This window comes from Pipistrellus kuhlii, unplaced genomic scaffold, assembly GCF_014108245.1.
Source record: "Pipistrellus kuhlii isolate mPipKuh1 unplaced genomic scaffold, mPipKuh1.p scaffold_m20_p_5, whole genome shotgun sequence".
NCBI classification, from domain to species: Eukaryota; Metazoa; Chordata; class Mammalia; order Chiroptera; family Vespertilionidae; genus Pipistrellus; species Pipistrellus kuhlii.
In genome coordinates, this window is record NW_023425551.1 from 39,042,216 (window position 1) to 39,060,306 (window position 18,091).

The window sequence follows — 18,091 nt, forward strand, 5'->3', positions numbered from 1 at the left end:
TGGCCTACATCAGTTCTTCCACTGAATGACTAATATGTCAAACGGAAACTTGAAAATTAAACCATAAAAACTTGCCACATTAAACAAATGCATAGGTTTGCCTTGCCCACCACAAAAGCCTGTAACAAGTTTGACTTTGTGTTACTGATGATGAAATACACTACTCTGTGTAGTGCAGACTTAGCCTCACCCAATGAGGTCTGCCTTTGCCCTGTGTTTCTGGGACGTGATCTCTAGGCCCTCAGATTATCCTGCTGATCAGTGTCTTGGTGTGTCTGAGGCTTTGACCACTGAGTCTAGGGAACGTGATTTATGATGAGGTTGGAGCCACACCATATCAGTTCTGACCTCAGCGGAACTGGAGGTTAAAGGTATGAACTGGAGGTCCCGGGAGAGGCTAGAGAGGAAAGGCCAGACATACAGGCAGCTTGCAGTTGAGCCCCAGTAAAAACGCGGACACCACAAGCCTGGGCGAGCTTCCCTGGTTGGCAGTCCCCTGGGCACAGGCCGCACAGCATGGCCGGAGGAGGTAGCAGGCCCCACAGGAGGCGGGTGGCCAGAAGCGCCGTATCTGGCCGCCTTCTGCACTGTGCCCTAGGTGCCTCTTGCCTTGGCTGGTTCTGATTTGCATCCTTTCCCTGTAATAAGCCAAACCCACGAGTATGAAAGCTTTCAGTGAGTTCTGTGACTCTGTCTAGCAAACTATTGATTATGAAAGTAGTTTTAGAATCCCCTCAAACTTGTCATTGGTTTCTGAATGAGAGAAGTCTTATACTGTCCCTTGAGATTTTATAATTTGGCTCATTCACAAGAAAAAACAAAAAAAACAACAACAATACAACATACCTACCTCATTGTTCTATGTGGTAATAGTTCAGCTCCCCTTAAATCTTTTTAATTTTAAAAATGTCATATTTTGTTCTGCCAAAGCATTAATATATACCTTTAGGAATTTTCAATTTTGATAAATTTTTTTGATGCTCATAATTTTATACATTTTAAATTAATAATATATTTAAGTTTCAGAAATTTACTTTATTTAAAATAAAATCTAACCTTTAAATTTTAACCTTCTAAATTGATCCTATGGAATCTGTTAAGGGCCTATGGTCAATGGGGTAAATATGGGAACTGGTTAGTTAGTGACTTGATCTGGCTTCCCACTGGTGTCACCAGCAGTTAAGACACTGTTTGGCAGGTTTAAAAGACTTTATTTGAAGACACATGATCCTTGGTTTGGTGAAGCACAGTGTTTAAAGCAAATTTTTAACAAAACAATTCTAGGTTTGATCACTGGCAAGTGAGAATGACAAACATGTAACCTGACTCAGTTTTCTTACCTGAAAAATGGGACTAATAACTTGTTTGAAGATTATATGACAGTATATATGTAAAGTATTCAGCACATGATATATGGCCTGATAACAAGCATGCTCTTGGTGAAATTTATATTTTGTGATAATAAAATAAAGTTTCTTTTATACATTCTCTGGTTAAAATGATTGATACATTAGAAGTACCAGTTTCTGGGGGTATTTGGAAATCAAGTGTGAGCTATACATTAAAAAATGCTAACAGGAAATTGACTTTAATGTTAAGTGTATTATGCTTATATATTTATAGAAGATCTAAAATCTTAAAATTAAAAAGTACAGGTCACAATAAAAATAATTATTTCAATTTGTGTAATTCTGAATTTGCTTCCAGACTTCTTATAGCCACTTAAAAAAAAAAGAAAGACATTTCAGGTGTTTTCAATACCTTTTTTAAAAAATTAAATTTAGTGTTTCAGGTTTTAATGTTCCCCGCACAAATTTCTTTTTTCAGATCCTCTTAAGTTGAAATTGCACCTGACAGGGTGACCAGATGCTCTCCATCAACCCCATATGCAGAGCAAGAAGAAGTGACTCAGACTGCAGGACAATTATCTGGGTTAATGAAATGGAAAAAAGTTCCTGGGAGCAAAAGTTAAATAACAGAACAAGCTGCCAAGGGAGATTTTTGAATTTGCTTTCGTAGGTGTCTTTCAAAAACAACCAGGGCAAGTGGCATAGAACAGGCTTCCTCAACTAGAGGGTTGTGAGCTACTGAACGTGAAACCTGGCCTGGTAGAGTTGTGGCAAGAAAACAACCCCTTAAATAATGTGCATATGCATTTGAATATGTTTGCATCAGCAATAAAGGAACACCAAATTGGTCACTGGGGTTTTATTATAGGTTATGACTGTAGAGGAAGGAAGAGACTATTAATTTAGTCCATTTGCATAGTATTATTTGGACCATTACAATGGTCACGTTACCGGTCTATTTCTAACAAGTGCCTTTTGAAAACTTTATTTCTAATGTCTAGGACTATATAGGAAGACGCATCTGATTCGACTCCTAGTTCTACAACCAGGCAATTTACCTTGAACATGTGACCCTGGCTAATTTGTTAACTTCTCTAAACCTCAGGTCCCTTATTTGTAAAATGAGGATAATACCAACCTCATAGGGTTGCATTAAGGTTTAGATACAGTTTTGCATAATACATGCTTGATAAATAGAAACTGCTATTCTAATCCACTCTGAATGTCCTACTCTCCCATGCATCCTTTTGATCCTCATTGGACTAAGAATTAAGAAGCAGCCCTCTCTTCTCTTCTCTGTCCAAATCCATTCCTTTCAAATACTTTCCTAATGACAATCCTACTCAAAATTCCTATGATTGGCTGCAGTACTTCACTTTCACCCCCTATTCCTAACCCTACTTTAGGGACAGACCCCATCATAAAAACCATCACCACTATCTCTATAATCACGTAGTTTCCATTCTGGTATCATATCATAAAGTTTTAGAAATTTGATGTTACAAACTTAATGCATCACCATTTTTAAAAAGTAGAAAATTAGTTAATTTAAAAAAAAAGGTAATTATTAAATCAAGGTCAATGTCTTGAGTTTAACAACCTTACAAGAAACCTCAAATAGGAAAAGGCTCCCAGGATACCACCAAAGTAAGAAAGAACCTGGCCATTTGACAGATTAAAACACCAGCTAACGAGGCTGCCCGAGCTTGTGAAACAATGTCTGGAGATCTGCCCGAGTCCACGGGGAAGGACAAAGCCTCTTTGGTAGCAAAAGAGGTGAGGAGACCAGGAGTGCTATCTTTTAGTTTTAGCATTGATCTCCTTGAAAAAGTAACAGCTTCATGAAAGTGAGTTCCACGTCTTCCTTATTCACTGTAGAGATTCTAGACCCTAGCAAATACAGGTGAATGAATTGATGAACAAATGAACAAGCTCTTCAGAAATTCATCTCTGGATGATGTCCAGCTGTTCTACACTGCTATAAACAAAAATAATTTGACATAAGAAATAATTTTCATGATGTAAGATGTTTTAGAACCTGGGATATAAAACATAGCTAAAGTTAAAGAGTATCTACCATAAGTTAAATACAAGTAAGTTCAAAGATACACATTTGGAAAAAATTAAGAACATATGGTAATGTCCTCCATTAAGCCACATATCCCAAAGCATGGGATAAGGTTCTGCCTATAAATATGAACGCATTGCATAGGTTCTTCCTTGGTTCACACTGTATTGTCTTTGGGAAAGCCTTGGCCGGGTTGAGATTTACAATTTTGTCACTTCTCACTCTTGGCTGATAAAGTACTGCCACCTCCACAAATCTTTCTAATTGAAAACCCAGTTTGTGAGACCACAATCCACTAAGTGCCTACCTCAGAGAGAGAGTTGTGGATTTATAGTGTGTCATTTATCCTATATTTCACACAGAAGTGACACAAATTGAGTCCTAACATCACAGACCATGAATTAAGTTCCCCTGGGTCATGTTAGTTGTCATGCAGTCACAAGATGAGCTATGACCAATTTTAGGTTGGTACTTTATGCCACAAAACTGACCAATGAAAAGTCTAGATCTTCAAAGATAAGTAGAATGATAGCTGATAAGACTTTTTAAAGCACTTTAAGTTGGTGAAATATGTTCTTTTTAGTAAACTATTATATGTAGCCTTAGAATTAACACTAGACAAGAGCAAAATGTACTCCGAAGTTACAAGGAATACAATTGATTTTCCAGGTGAAATAACTGGATTGTTTTCAGCACATCTAACCCTTATCTTTTTACAAGAGAGTTAAATAAAAGTAAACAAGAATGTTTATGAAAGTTATTGAAAAAAAGTAACTTACATTGATTGCAGCAGATCTAGCCTGATCCTCCTCCTCTTTTATATGCCCAGTGTTATACAATTAGCAATGTTTACAATGGCCATGAGGCATTACAGAGACGAGCTAACTTCTGAATCAACGAAGATTACATTTTGCTCAATTTAGCGTTAATGGTGATTATCTTTTATTGAATTTTGGTTACACGTCACAGATAAAATTTGTAGTAAATTCCAGTTAATGAGACTGTTTAATTAACCATAATAACCCATCCCCTAGCATTTAGTTGAGAAGGGTCCTGACCACAGTTGAACTGGATCATTTATCTTCATGATCTCCCAAATGCAAAAGTAATCCAATCTGTTGGAGGAGCTTAATGGTCTGAAAGACTGGGGTGGTTGGGTTGGAGGTTTTTTTTCTCCCTGATATATTTTTTATAGCTGTTTTAATTCTTCCTCAAATAGTATAGTAGTCCTCTCAGAGAATAAAATATCAAGGCAAACAAAAGCAGTAAGATTATATCACTGTAATTATAATTAGACTGCTAAAATACCAGTTTTTCTCTCACCTTAACCATATAAAGAAAAAAAATCTCATATACTACAAACTATAAAACATATTGGTTTTCCCAACAGCTTCAAACATGTAGCTTGTTTATTTTTTTAAAATTCTAGTTATATTTCACGGCTTTGCTCTTGGCACGGTTGCTTCTTAAATTAACTACATGGTGATAATGAGCCCTTCAAAAGCAGCATGATTATGGTTTTCTATTTCTCTTTAGAATTCTCCTCCTCCTGAATGTGACCATACCTCAACCACTGGGGTCTTCTGGGAGAGAATGGAGTGGAAATAGACACAAATCAAGTTGTTGTTTTCTTAGCTAAAGATATGGCAAGTGTGTAGGCCAAAATCTGTTGCCCATCATGAAGTCAGACTATCCATGAATGGTATTTATCCTTGTTACTTGTTACATACTTTGGAAAATAGCATCCACACATCTGCCTTTAGCCTTGGGTCCCCCTCTCTGATCCCTTTGCTTCCACTCATTCCTCTGGTGCTCCTCTTATCTTCTAGTTTATGGTTACATCTCTTGGGTATGGGATTTCAATATTTTGCTACCCATTATGTAAAGAAGTCCATTCTCTTATCTTTAAGTATCTTAAACATATTTAGGGATGATACTTTTACTCTTCCTTACTGAATATATTCTATAAGCCATTTTTATTATTGACTTCAGGGAGAGGAAGGAAGAGAGAATCATCGATGTGAGAGGGAAACATCCATTGGTTGCCTCCCATGATTTCAAGAATAAGGTCTTTGAAGGAGTAAATCTATCACACCACCTTCCTTTTCCCAATTATTTCATTTGACTTTCCCTGGTCCATCTCTTTTTTATAGTTTCCTGAAGAGGAATTTTGCCTGGCCAACTCAGAGCTGCTATTGTCACAAATCCCTCATACCTATTCTAATGGAATTCAGAAGGCAGAAGCTTTTAAGTAGTTTTGATTTGCCACAAAGAATGAAAAGGCAGTTTCTTGCCTGCCCCTCAAAGGCTGGCAGTGGCTGCCTGCAGTGCTTTTGAGAGCTGTGGGGCCATATTCAGGCTCAAGTGAGAGTGCTCAGAACCTAGTTATGGGTGTAACAACATATGTGCCAGCACTACATCATGAAGTATGTATATGGACAAGCACAGGCCATGCTGTGTCTGTCCTAGAATCCATGGTGCCATCACATACAACCTGTTAACCCTTTTCTATGGAGGACTTTTTGGAAGAATGATGAAGATAATAATTGTTCTACTCTTTAAAAACCCATTGTTAAGTTAACAATCACTCTTAAAATTTTAACCCCAAATTTTAGTAGTTACTCTTCATTTTTAATATCTTTTTCTTCAACATACTAACATAAAATAAGGTGTGTAAGACTATACATACAGGCTCCAGCCCAGCAGTGGAATCTCTCTTCAATCTTTCATTTTAATCGTCAGTTTGGTTTAATAGCTGAAGCCAGGCTCCCATTATTAGGCAAACACGCAGACGGGGGGCAAGCACCCCTGCTAACACGGTTTCTTCTACCGTAACTCCATTAGTTACTAAGCAACCACTTCATGATCCGGGGCAGAACAGGCCAGTTTAGCATGAAGTGTTCAGTTTGTCCCATATGTTACTCCTTTTGCAACCATGTTTGTCCATGCAGACTACACAAAAAGTGTCCACATTTTACAAAATGGGGCGAGGGGTGTCGGGGCGGGGGAGAGTTTAAGAATAATCCATGAGAGTTCAAATATCTTTCAAAAGTAACTAAGGTGCAGGACTTCTTTTAATCCCATGAAGTTGTTGATACACATATATAATTTTAAAAGTGATAAGAACGACTTGATATCTAATCACTTTACCGTGGTAGAACCACACGTCTCTAAATGAGAAGAATATCTGGTAATTCAATCTTTCAGGAATCCAGGCATGCAAGGCCCAAATCCAATCAACATCAGATGGGCTAATTAAAAGCAATTGCTTCAACAAGCAGCTGGGTCATTCCACAGTGTGGACAATTCATTTTGAATCAGTTTTTATAAAAATGATATGCAGGAACAAGGCATATCTATAGATCTCAGTAATTCTCCACACCAATTCATCAGATTCACATGATCAGCTGTCTTGCCCTTCTTTTTATAAAACATCTGTCTTTGCTCATTACTCCATTTCTAAAGGTTTAAAATTTTCATCAGCTTTATTATCCTTCACACATGTGCTCTTGCTCTTTCAGAGGGAGCTATGGTTGACTGTATCACTGCAATTAAATAAGCATGAGTAAAATTGTGATTTTAAATAGAACAGTGTAAAAGTTATCATTTCAAAGGCATAAAAAAGATGTGGCAGAAAATGTGAAATAACCTTTCAACGCACCCTTGAAACAAATGCATATGAAGAGCTTAGCACAATGATAAAAAAAAGTCAGCTATTATTAATGCTTTATAAATATTTTTCTAGCTTCATAGTATTTATATTTACCGGTAGTAAAAGTGAATCCATATTAAACAAAAGAAAAAAATTCAGATCAGAGTTCCCCATTCTCCATTCACTACAATGAACACAGTGCGTTATCAGCACACTAATGAAAATAACAGTCATCTGACCTGAAATGTTAATGATTTCCCTGGCATCGATGCAAATAATTTAAAAAGGGGATGTGACATTGATTCTTAGAGGCTCTCAGCTTTCCATTTAAAAAGGAAATAACATTTGACCACTACCACTATTAGCTGTCACTTTACCTTGAATTGAGACAGGGAATTCTATTTTTTTTTAAATATATTTTTATTGATTTAAGAGAAGAAGGGAGAAGGAGAGAGAGATAGAAACATCAATGAGAGAGAATCATTGATTGGCTGCCCTGACCTGGAATTGGACTGTGACCTCCTAGTTCATAGGTCAAAACTCAACCACTGAGCCACATCAGCTGGGCAAGGGAACTATATTTTTAATGAATGTGTTCCATTAAAAGGAAATTAATTTAAAAAACCAAAATAAAACCCACCCACCTTTTGGTGCTCACAAGGTCCTATCCCACAAAACATCTCAAATCAACCTTCTCTTATTTAGTTCGCCATGGCAGCTTCTATTATATAATAGGCAGATGTATAGCTGTTCATCGCCAGCCAGGCAATTAATGCTTATTGAACATCCACGGGGTGTGAGGCTCTATTACAGACAGTCTATAAAACATCAGATTGACTGCTTAATTTGGCTTTGCTGAATGTCAAGGCCATCATTAATGGTGCCATTTTTTTCTGGCTAATTTTAAAAGCTATTTCATTAGGCCTCTTCTTGGTAGATACTAACTGAATAATTAATCATCAGATATAAGTTGTAGAATGCCAACATCTACTCATAGACAACAGGTGATTATTACTTATGGAAGAAATTGAGCCCATTTTCAACTGTGGGCAATCTTTGTCAGTTTTCACAGTTTCTTGGACTATATTTGTTTGTAAGTGTTTGTTTTTAAGTCACAATTGCCTTAAGAAAATAAAAGACAAGAAAAGAAAACAAAAGATAAGAAATGAAAAGGAAAGAAAAGAAAAGTCCATTGCAGCATTTTAGGTTCCTCTCCTAAATCAGATTCTGGAATTTTCAGAGTTACAAGTTGAGGGGAAAAGACCATACTCTGCCAATTAGTCAAGAACTCCAAAACCTGTGAGTAGCCAGGTGTCCAGTTTTCCCTGGCTCCTCACTCCCTAGTCACTTCAGGTGACTTGGGAATTCGATCCATGTAAGACTGGGCCAGCTGGATCCAGAAAAACAGCCACATGTCTGTTAGGTCACAAGTCTTTTGGGTTCAGCACTTAGATCTCTTTTCCAACAGTACACATCCACTAGGACTCTAAGAAGTCCTACCTTGGGGAGTTGGTATAATCATTATGCTCCTGGTTTCTGACACACTCAGCATTGGCAAGGCCATATTCTCATGTGTGGGAAGAAACCAGATATATGTGCCCCAATGTCTCTGAGTCTCTTTTGCTCCCAACCCCCACACCATCTAAATATTACACAGAGGGTTCTGTATGGTTACATTTTTAAAAATTTGGTTTTAACGGAAGTCACTTTTACTTGAGAAACAGGAAAAATGGACTGTTTTTATACTTACAACTGTATCTAGGGGCCCAGACATTCTTGTCACAAATTTCAAAAGCAGATTTCTTCTTAATCTGCACATTAGTCTTCTTAAACTTCCTTAAGTTTTTCTTGCCCTCCTTCTTCTTGGGATCTTCACACCAACCTCAAAGCTGATAAAGGCATATTCTCTCGACATGCTGTGTAATTCCTACAGACATTGCTCTACTTTTCAATTATTTCTATAAACAGATTTTATTACATTTAATGTTAAAATAAGTATTCATCTGATGGAAAATGGTCAATTTACCATATAATGTATAACTCAAATGTAATATAAGAATGATACTGTGATCCCCCATGATTGACACATGAAATAAAGATGAGAGGGAAAAGCCGAAACCGGTTTGGCTCAGTGGTAGAGTGTCGGTCTGCAGACTGAAGGGTCCCGGGTTCGATTCCGGTCAAGGGCATGTATGTTGGTTGCGGGCACATCCCCGGTGGGGGGTGTGCAAGAGGCAGCCAGTTGATGTTTCTCTCTCATCGACGTTTCTGGCTCTCTATCTCTCTTCCTTCCTCTCTGTAAAAAATCAATAAAATAAAAATAAAAATAAAAATAAAAAGATGAGAGGGAAAAGAAAGGACACAGCAGTGTGCAAATATGCAAGAATTAGCAATGCTGCTGTTTCAGCATAAACACCAAGTACCCACAGAACTCAGTAGTGTTTGCTTGGCCTTGAGCAAGTAATTAATCACAGGACAGGACAGTGAAATATCCACTATGAAAAATATTGAACATCCTGTGATTTAAATTTAGTGATATTCATGCATCAACCACTGCAGAAAAATGCTTTGCTATGTAGGACAGTGGTAGATAGTTATATCCTTACAGTAGCACCCAAAAGATAAACCCAAAATAATGCCTATACCATTATGTATTAAGAACTTGGGGATGATTTTGCTATTATTTTTATTCACTTTTTGTTTTCCTGAAAGAAAGGGTAGTTGTAAGTTGCTCCCAGCTAAAATTTAAATTTTTGTGGACTGTACTATTCAGACTGTGACAACATTCCCAGAGGTCAAATGAGTGAATCCCAATTGCAGCACTAAGCCCAGGAGAAAGCTGTGACAAAGGTGACTGAGTAAGAGAGAAAAACTATGAAAAGTCCTTTAAAGTTCAGATAGCACTTGACGGTTTAGAAGGACATTTATTTTCATTCTTAATTTTAGTTTTTCATCTTCAGTGGGAGCATATTGGGGGCTCACAGAATGGATGGAGGCGGAGCAGCAGAACAGAAGAAAGACAGGAGGCTGCAGGCTTGGCAGCTAGAAGCAAAATAACTGTCAATGTTATGTCGCTGTTTATCCTTCATGTGATAAACACAGCATGTCTTACACGTATATGATTTCAGAGAATCGGAAATGTTAATGAAGAAGCTATAAAACCACTAAGCAGGAGACAATGGAAACCTAGTAATGATCTCACTTACGTTTTAACCTCAGCAGTGCTATCACCTTCGAGTCTTTACAGGGAACTTTCTCAGGAAATGAGACAAGCTAATTGTTAAACAAACAGTACCTATAATGGGTGTTCTTAGGGGGGAGATTCTGAGGAGGGTGTTGGTGAGGCCAGGCACTGTAGTGGTGCTAGAGATGCAATGATCAGAAAAGAAAAAAGGTATTGGCTACGTACACCCCTCAAGGGGAACCTGAAGTCCTCAAGCCTCCCCGGGTGGCTCCACCAACGGCACAACTGTCTTCAAAATGCCTCGCAGCTGCTCTTTTTCCAACACCCTCCAGACGGCAGGACTACGGTGAGTGTGAGCTCCCCCGCTTCCCTATTTCCCGGTCCCCAGGCTCTCACTTAACTGCTCTACATGCCCCTAGTGTGAATTATTTACCTGTGGACCTCCTTTTCTTTATTTTAAAAATGGATATAATACTACTACTAATACCTACCTTAGAGGTGTCTTTAGAGGACAAAACGAGTTGATATACACAAAGCACTAGAGTAAGTGCCCATAGCACAGTAACTACCCAATCAATGGTAGTTATTATTATTATTTATTGTTATTATTGGTTGAGAATGCCAGAGAGAGGAAGAGGATAAAAACAAGGTTCAAGCCCCAAAACACAACCCAAGACCCAGGAGATTATTCTGTAGATATTTGTTCACTTGTCTGTATCTCCTACCAGACTATGAATTCATTCTGTGTCTAGCAAATAGTAGGTATGTAACAAGTGCTTATTGAATTTTTTAAAAATTCACTTCTCTTTTAATCAATTTTGATCTAATAGTGACTAAAGAGTCTCTATATGTGTGTGTATTTATATACCATATAGATAGATAGATAGATAGATAGATGAAGAGATGATATGCTAATTAATGCTAACTGTGTCCCAGTCATGACCTTTTAACAGGCTACGTGCACACAGAGCTGTTGGGTGGGGATGGGGGCAGGGACTTGTGCCACTGGGACATAGAGCTGCTGCTGGGGGCAGCCCCTCTTTCCCACACACACTGGCAGAGCTGCAGGCCTGACGCACCACTCGGCCCAAAGGGGGACATCAGGACAGGTTGCGGTGTTCCCCCCCAACAGAGGTGCGCACAGGACAGCCATGCTGCCCAGCCTGGAGGAGGGGGGCATTAGGATGGGGGAGGGCCTCGGTAGAGAGCTCTCAACACTCTTGCACTGGGCTCTGAAGGTGCAGAGAGGAAGGGAGAGCAGATGGACAGTTAGGCGGATCAGGCCAGGAGGGGAGAGCAGTTAGGGCCATCAGGCGGGGAGGGGAGCAGTTAGGGGCATCAGGCAGGCAGGCAGGTGAGTGCTTAGGAGCCAGTGATTCTGGATTGTGAGAGGGATCCCAGATTGGAGAGGGTGCAGGCCAGGCTGAAGGATGCCCCCTTCCCCCATGCACGAATTTCATACACTGAGCCTCTAGTATGATTATAAAAATATATGAAACACCATTTTTTATCATGGGCTTTACTATCATCTTCTCTCAAAACTAAAAATTATATAGGCAGAGCACACTCAGGCTCTAATGGAAAATGATGCTCAAATATTTAACTTTCCGAAATGTCATATTTGAATCACTTTACCATCACATATGCGAAGCTATGTTAGACAGTGAAGACATCTGCTTCCTTGGCCAGAAAGTGTAGGCGTTGGTGGAGATTTAAGATGGAGATAGCAAATGTTGAACAACAGACTCCAGGGCAGCCTGCAGCCCAGAACTGCCCACATGGGGGACCTGCAACTTTTGTGCCTACACAGGCAGAGGGGCTGCCACAGGGAGGAAGGTGAGAGGTTGACTAGCCCCTACGTTTCACACACACACACTCTTTCAGATCATAAGGTTGCTAATTTCTCCTGATACCTCTGGTTCAATACATTCTCATTCAACATTTAACAGTATGTTGATAAACTAGTCCTCAGTTAGTCACAGTCCCTTTCAGAGAAGTTACTGGTGAAAAGAACTATGACATAAATTAATTCCTTTTAATTTTCCCCCTAGTTTTATTAAGATGCAATTAACATATACCATTGTGTAAGTTTAAGGTGTACAACATGATGATTTGATACAGCTATATGTTGTAAAATCACTATCACAATAAGTTAGTTAACACATCACCTCACCTTGTGTGTGCATGCACACGCTCATGCGTAGGTTAAGGACTATAAGATCTACTCTTTTAGCAACTTCCAAGCCTACAGTAGTTTTGTTAACTATAGTCACCCTGCTATAGATTAGCTCTCTAAGACTTACTCATTTTTGAAAGATAAAATAGAGTGGGGCCTGAGACCAGGATGCCAGGACACAGGCTTTATTGAAGGGAAGAGTACCACTGCCAGCTGCCTTCTGGAGGAGAAAGAGAGGAAAGAGAGCGAGGGCCGGGGTGCAGGCACCTTTTAAGGGGAGGAAAGAGAGGGGGCGGGGCTTAGGGCACTCAGCACACGCTGATTGGTGGTTTCATGTTAGGCATATCATTAGGGACTTAGGAATTAGGGGCTTAGGGTATTTGGCAGGTGCTAATTGGTGGTTCAGTGCTCAGGAATGTCAGGCTGCAGGTGGAGTTTAAGTCATTCTCCATCCATCAGTTAGAGGAAGGGAGGATCTATCAATTTTATAACTGGAAGTTTGTACCCTAAAGGTCAACATCTTTCCATGTCACCCACCACCAACTCCTAGCAATTACCATTCTACACTCTCTTTCTCTATAAATGAGGTCATGCAATATTTGTCTTTCACTGTCTGGCTTACTTCACTTAGCATAATGCTTTCATCTTTCACCCATGATGCTGCAAATAGCAGGATTTCCTTCTTTCATATGGGTAAATAATATTCCATTATATATAAAAGCACCTGCACACACACACAACCACATATTCTTCATCCATTCATCCATGGACGGACTCTTAGTTTGTTCCATGTCGTGGCTATCATGAACATGGGTGTGCAAATATATCTTTGAGTTTCTGATTTTATTTCTTCTGGATGCATATTCAGAAGTAGAATTGCTGGATCGTATATAGTAGTTCATTTCCATAGTGGCTCATGAAGTTACATTCCCACCAACAAATAAAAGGGCTCCCTTTTCTCTGCATCCTTGTCAACATTTGCTATCACCTATATTTTTTATAATAGCCATTCTAATAGATGTGATGCGCCATCTCATTGTGATTTTGATTTGAACTTCCCTGATGATTAGTGACGTTGAGGACCTTTTCATGTACCCGTTGGCCATCTGTAGGTCTTCTTTGGAAATGTCTATTCTGTTCCTCTGCTCATTTTTAATTGGATTTTTCCCCTAATATTTTCTCCCATTCCATAGGTTGCATTTTAATTCCTTGAGGAAGACAAGATACAGTCTTAAGATTTCATAAAGGGGGGGACTTGCATATGAATTTAGGGAGATGGCAGAGGGTAAAGCCTGTGTGAAGGACACTTGCTGTTAGCTGCAATACATGCTGGTAGATGCACAGGATGAACCAGGAAAGGAACAGGAGTTCCATGTAGAAGAAATAGTCATCAGTAAGGAGGCTGAGAAGGGCAAGGACCCTCAGGTGGAACACAGTGTGTTTAGAGAACAGTCTGGCTGCAACATCAAATGAACAGGTGGGAGAACAAAGATGAGGATAATGATGATGGCACAGCATGAAAGCTCGCTCCAGGAGCCCGGCAGACTGGCAGTGAGGAGCTTTGGAAGACCTGAGCAGGGCAAGTAATCACGCAGTCGTTTGTACAATGGTTAGCAAAGGGACAACCAAAAAAGGAGAAATGTCAGACAGCTACTAGAATGTTCTACACAAGAAGGAAGGGGTTATCAGATTCAGAAAAATGAAAAGATGATAAAAGGATGCAACCAAAAAGTTATTATCACCCATCAAAAGGAAAATGAGTCTGTAATTAGGTGAGCCTAAGTATGAACTCTTCTCTTTTCCTACAAATAGTCAGGTAGGGCATGACAGGGAATTGCAAGTTAGTGCAAGGAGTGAAACAGCTAGTGTTCCCTGGAGGTCTTCTTTGTAAATCTCTATATCAAGCCATTCCGAGAGCTGTGCTTTATGGTCATCTATTTACAAATGAAAAACAAAACAAAAAACACGTAGGTTCACAGAAGTAAGATGATGTGTCTATGATCGAAGAATAGATAGTAAAGAGAGTGAATAATCCAATATTAATTAGAATAGCACCTACTATTTATCAGGGATTGGGAGAAACTGTGGTGAACACAATCCCTGCCACTGCATTCAAACTTAGATCTGATTCATAAGCTTTTCCCTTCTTTCCTTCTACCACTGCTTTATATCCTTATTTTAAAAGTCCCTGGTCTGAGTCAGTTATCGCATTTGGCGAATCCCACACCACTGCTGGGAACCAATTCCAGAATGTAATAATTATAAGAGTTTCACCAAAAGGTTGGTGAAGCTTGGACGGCTCAACAAGGGTGAGCCACATATATAGTTTACCTGTTGGAAACAGCTAAAAGGCACTTCCCCCAAACCTGAATAGGATTGTTAACTGCCAGACAGCTCAGGGCATTTTATTGCCTCCTGTTGGCCAAACACCTGAACATCTATAGGCTATTCCTGAAACTGACAATCTGTGTAAACCCTTTGATACTTAACCCTTTGAAGTGTATATTTCCACCTTGCTTTGGGATAAATTGTGTTGAATAAAAGCACCAGTCCTTGGTCAAGGGAGAGTCTTTAGCTTTCTTTAGCTAGAAATCCTCTAACTCCCAATGCCTTTCAAAATTATCTTTCGTCTCCAGACTCTTTAATCTTATACATGCAACCCTTTTCTCCAGAATGTTGAACCGTTTGTAAGGCTGGGAAAAGAACCCTGGCACACCACTAATATTAAACCTTATTTTAAAATCATTATTTCTTGGCCAAATACTTTGTTTTCACCCTTCCTTTTAAAATGTTGATGTTCACAAGAAGACATAGTACTTTATGCTCAACTGCTCATTATTCATATTTTAATCAAGAAAAGCTGATGCCAACTCTCAGATCAATGTACAGAAACTGTTTATGTAAAAACTGGGGCCTTCTCCTCACTTTTGCAGCCCCACCTCTCCTGAATCAGAAACATTACTTCAGTTTCAAAATAATCTGCCAGATATCAGTATATAGAGTACAAGAATCTATTTACATCGAAGTACTTAATTAACCTGAACAGATCACACTAGAAGAAACCACTCATGAATAATTTGCATATTTTATATGCAGGATATATTAAGCATTGAAATATACATATATTCTATGACAATTAGAAAACATTTCTTTATTCACTTAAATAAATATTAATTGAGCACTTACTAAGCCTGAAGCAACATTAGAAGGCTTGTGAAATACACAGGACTGCTTCCAGATATTTCAGTGTGGCAGTGCATAAGACACAAGAAAGACAAACATAATGTGAGTTAGGGCAAGTGGTTATTGGGAGACGATCCTCCACAGGTCTCTTGCATTTATGCATGTATTGAGAGACACTGATTGTCCTTTGTTCTGAACTATCTTTTCAAGGATGATTCTATAGCAAGCAGATTTGAATGATAGAGTGGTTTTCCCTTTGGAGCAAAAGGCAGTCTTGCTTACAATCCTGGAAGATACCATTCTCCTGCTATTATCCTGTCCAGTATAATAATGTCTCTCTCTAGAGTAAAGGACAATCATACTTACTACCCATTATTTAAAAAAATTAAATTTTTATGGACTGTACTATTCAGATGGTGACAATTGTTCCAACTTTGTCTCAATTTATTGATCAGAACAATCAATACACAAGTCACTTAAAAATTTTTAATATATTTTATTGATTTTTTTTACAGAGAGGAAGAGAGAGGGATAGAGAGTTAGAAAGATCAATGAGAGAGAATCATCGATCAGCTGCCTCTTGCACACCCCCTACTGGGGATGTGCCCGCAACCAAGGTACATGCCCTTGACGAGAATCGAACCTGGGACCTTTCTGTCCACAGGCCGACACTCTATCCACTGAGCCAAAAACGGTTTCAGCAGTCACTTCATTTTCATCTCACAAACAGGTGATGACATTGAAGGAACTGTGTATGAACCCAGCAGGACATGTGGTTAAGTGGAATAAGTACATGTGGTACTCAAGGAGACAGATGCTCTGGGGTGTGAAAATCAGCTCTTCTCCTTAATGTCTGGCAGTCCTTGGGCAGGTTATTTACACATATTGCACGTTAGCTTCCTTTTCTGCAGAATGGGAACAATAAAGCTTTCTTCATAGGTATTATAACACAGGTATTGTAAAAGAGGCCTAACCTATCAGAGTATCTGGGGCATAATGGTGGAAGAGATGAAGAACTGGGTATAGCAACAAACACTATTAAATGCCAACAAGGAAAATGTTCTCTTGTACTCACATGCATGCTCTGGCTCACATATACACATGCACAAAATCAAACTACATATTTTCCAAAATTAAATTAAAAACCCAATCAGGAGAGACTTCTGAGAGCAGCTAAGCACCAAGACAGTACACAGGAAGACAGGACACTTATTATGTAATGTGCACATGTTATATCTAACAATCCAAAGTACGTTGTTTGAAATGACCTCTAATTAATCTAAACTTTCTGAAAGATTAATGCCCAACAATTTGAGAGTGCATAAGATATATCATTATACTAATGAAACGAAAGGTCACTTTTCAGATATTCTGCTTCATTGCTGCAGTTTATAATTAAATCCCTACTTTTTTATAGATAGACATTTTAAATAATTACCTATTTATCCTTTACATTACTAGGTTTTACCACACTTAAAACACTTTTTGTAAGTGTTTTAAGTGTGTTAATAAGTGGTAAATCATAAGTCTACTTTTATGATTTGGCACCTTTGAAAATTCTCTTTAACTGCTTGATCACAATTGAGTGCAGTTGATATTGTCTCTTAATAAAAAAAAACAAGATTATTGGAAACATACAAATCAAACCAATAAATTGCCCATGTGCCTAAGTTGGTTTCTATATCATTTTTGAGACTTTCATAAGGGAAATTTACCCCAGTGCCTCACTCCCTCACACACACACACACACACACACACACACATATGTATATTCTCATTTATAGATTGTACACTATAATGTTTTGAAATTACCAACCAAAATAGCACTGAAAAAAATAAATATGAATTAAATAATGTATATTTAGAAATTAATATTTAAAAATATTCTGGTTAATGATTATCAAGATTTTTTTCTTATATCCATATTTTAATTTCACTTAGGAACTATGTGACTTATTACTTAACCTCTGAGTTATCTAAAACTAGAGGCAGGGTGCACAAATTCATGCATGGGTGGTGGCCAGCTGATCCCGCCCCCAATTAGAGTGTGTGGGGGTGACTGGGGGTGGGACTGGTCAGGAGGTGGGGCCATGGGCTGTTGGCCAGCTGGCCCCACCCCTGATCGGAGTAGGATGGGTGACTGGGGGCAGGGGTGACTGGGGGGAGGGGCTATGGGCAGTTGGCGGGGCTGTGGGAGGAGCCAATTGGTGGGGCTGGACAGGGGAGGGGCTGTGGGAGTTTGGCAGGCTGGCCCCACCTCCTGGTAGAACTCCCTGTCCAACTCCTGGTCAAAGGGACAATTTGCATATTAGCCTTTTATTATATAGGATTACTTAACTTCTAAGACTCTGTTTCCATATGTAAAAAAATGTCTATTTTTATAGCACTTGTATGTGTTTGTAAAACGGGTTGTCAGGAGGATTAAATGAGATATGCATATAAAATCCTTTTCTACCACCTGAATCACAGGAGTGCCTGA

General features: G+C 38.9%; 1 protein-coding gene across 4 annotated transcripts in view; it reads right to left on the reverse strand.

Moving 5' to 3' along the window:
- The window catches only part of KLHL32 (kelch like family member 32), a 169,073-nt gene that overhangs the window by 104,062 nt on the left and 46,920 nt on the right, over positions 1–18,091 (reverse strand). The window lies entirely within an intron of this gene.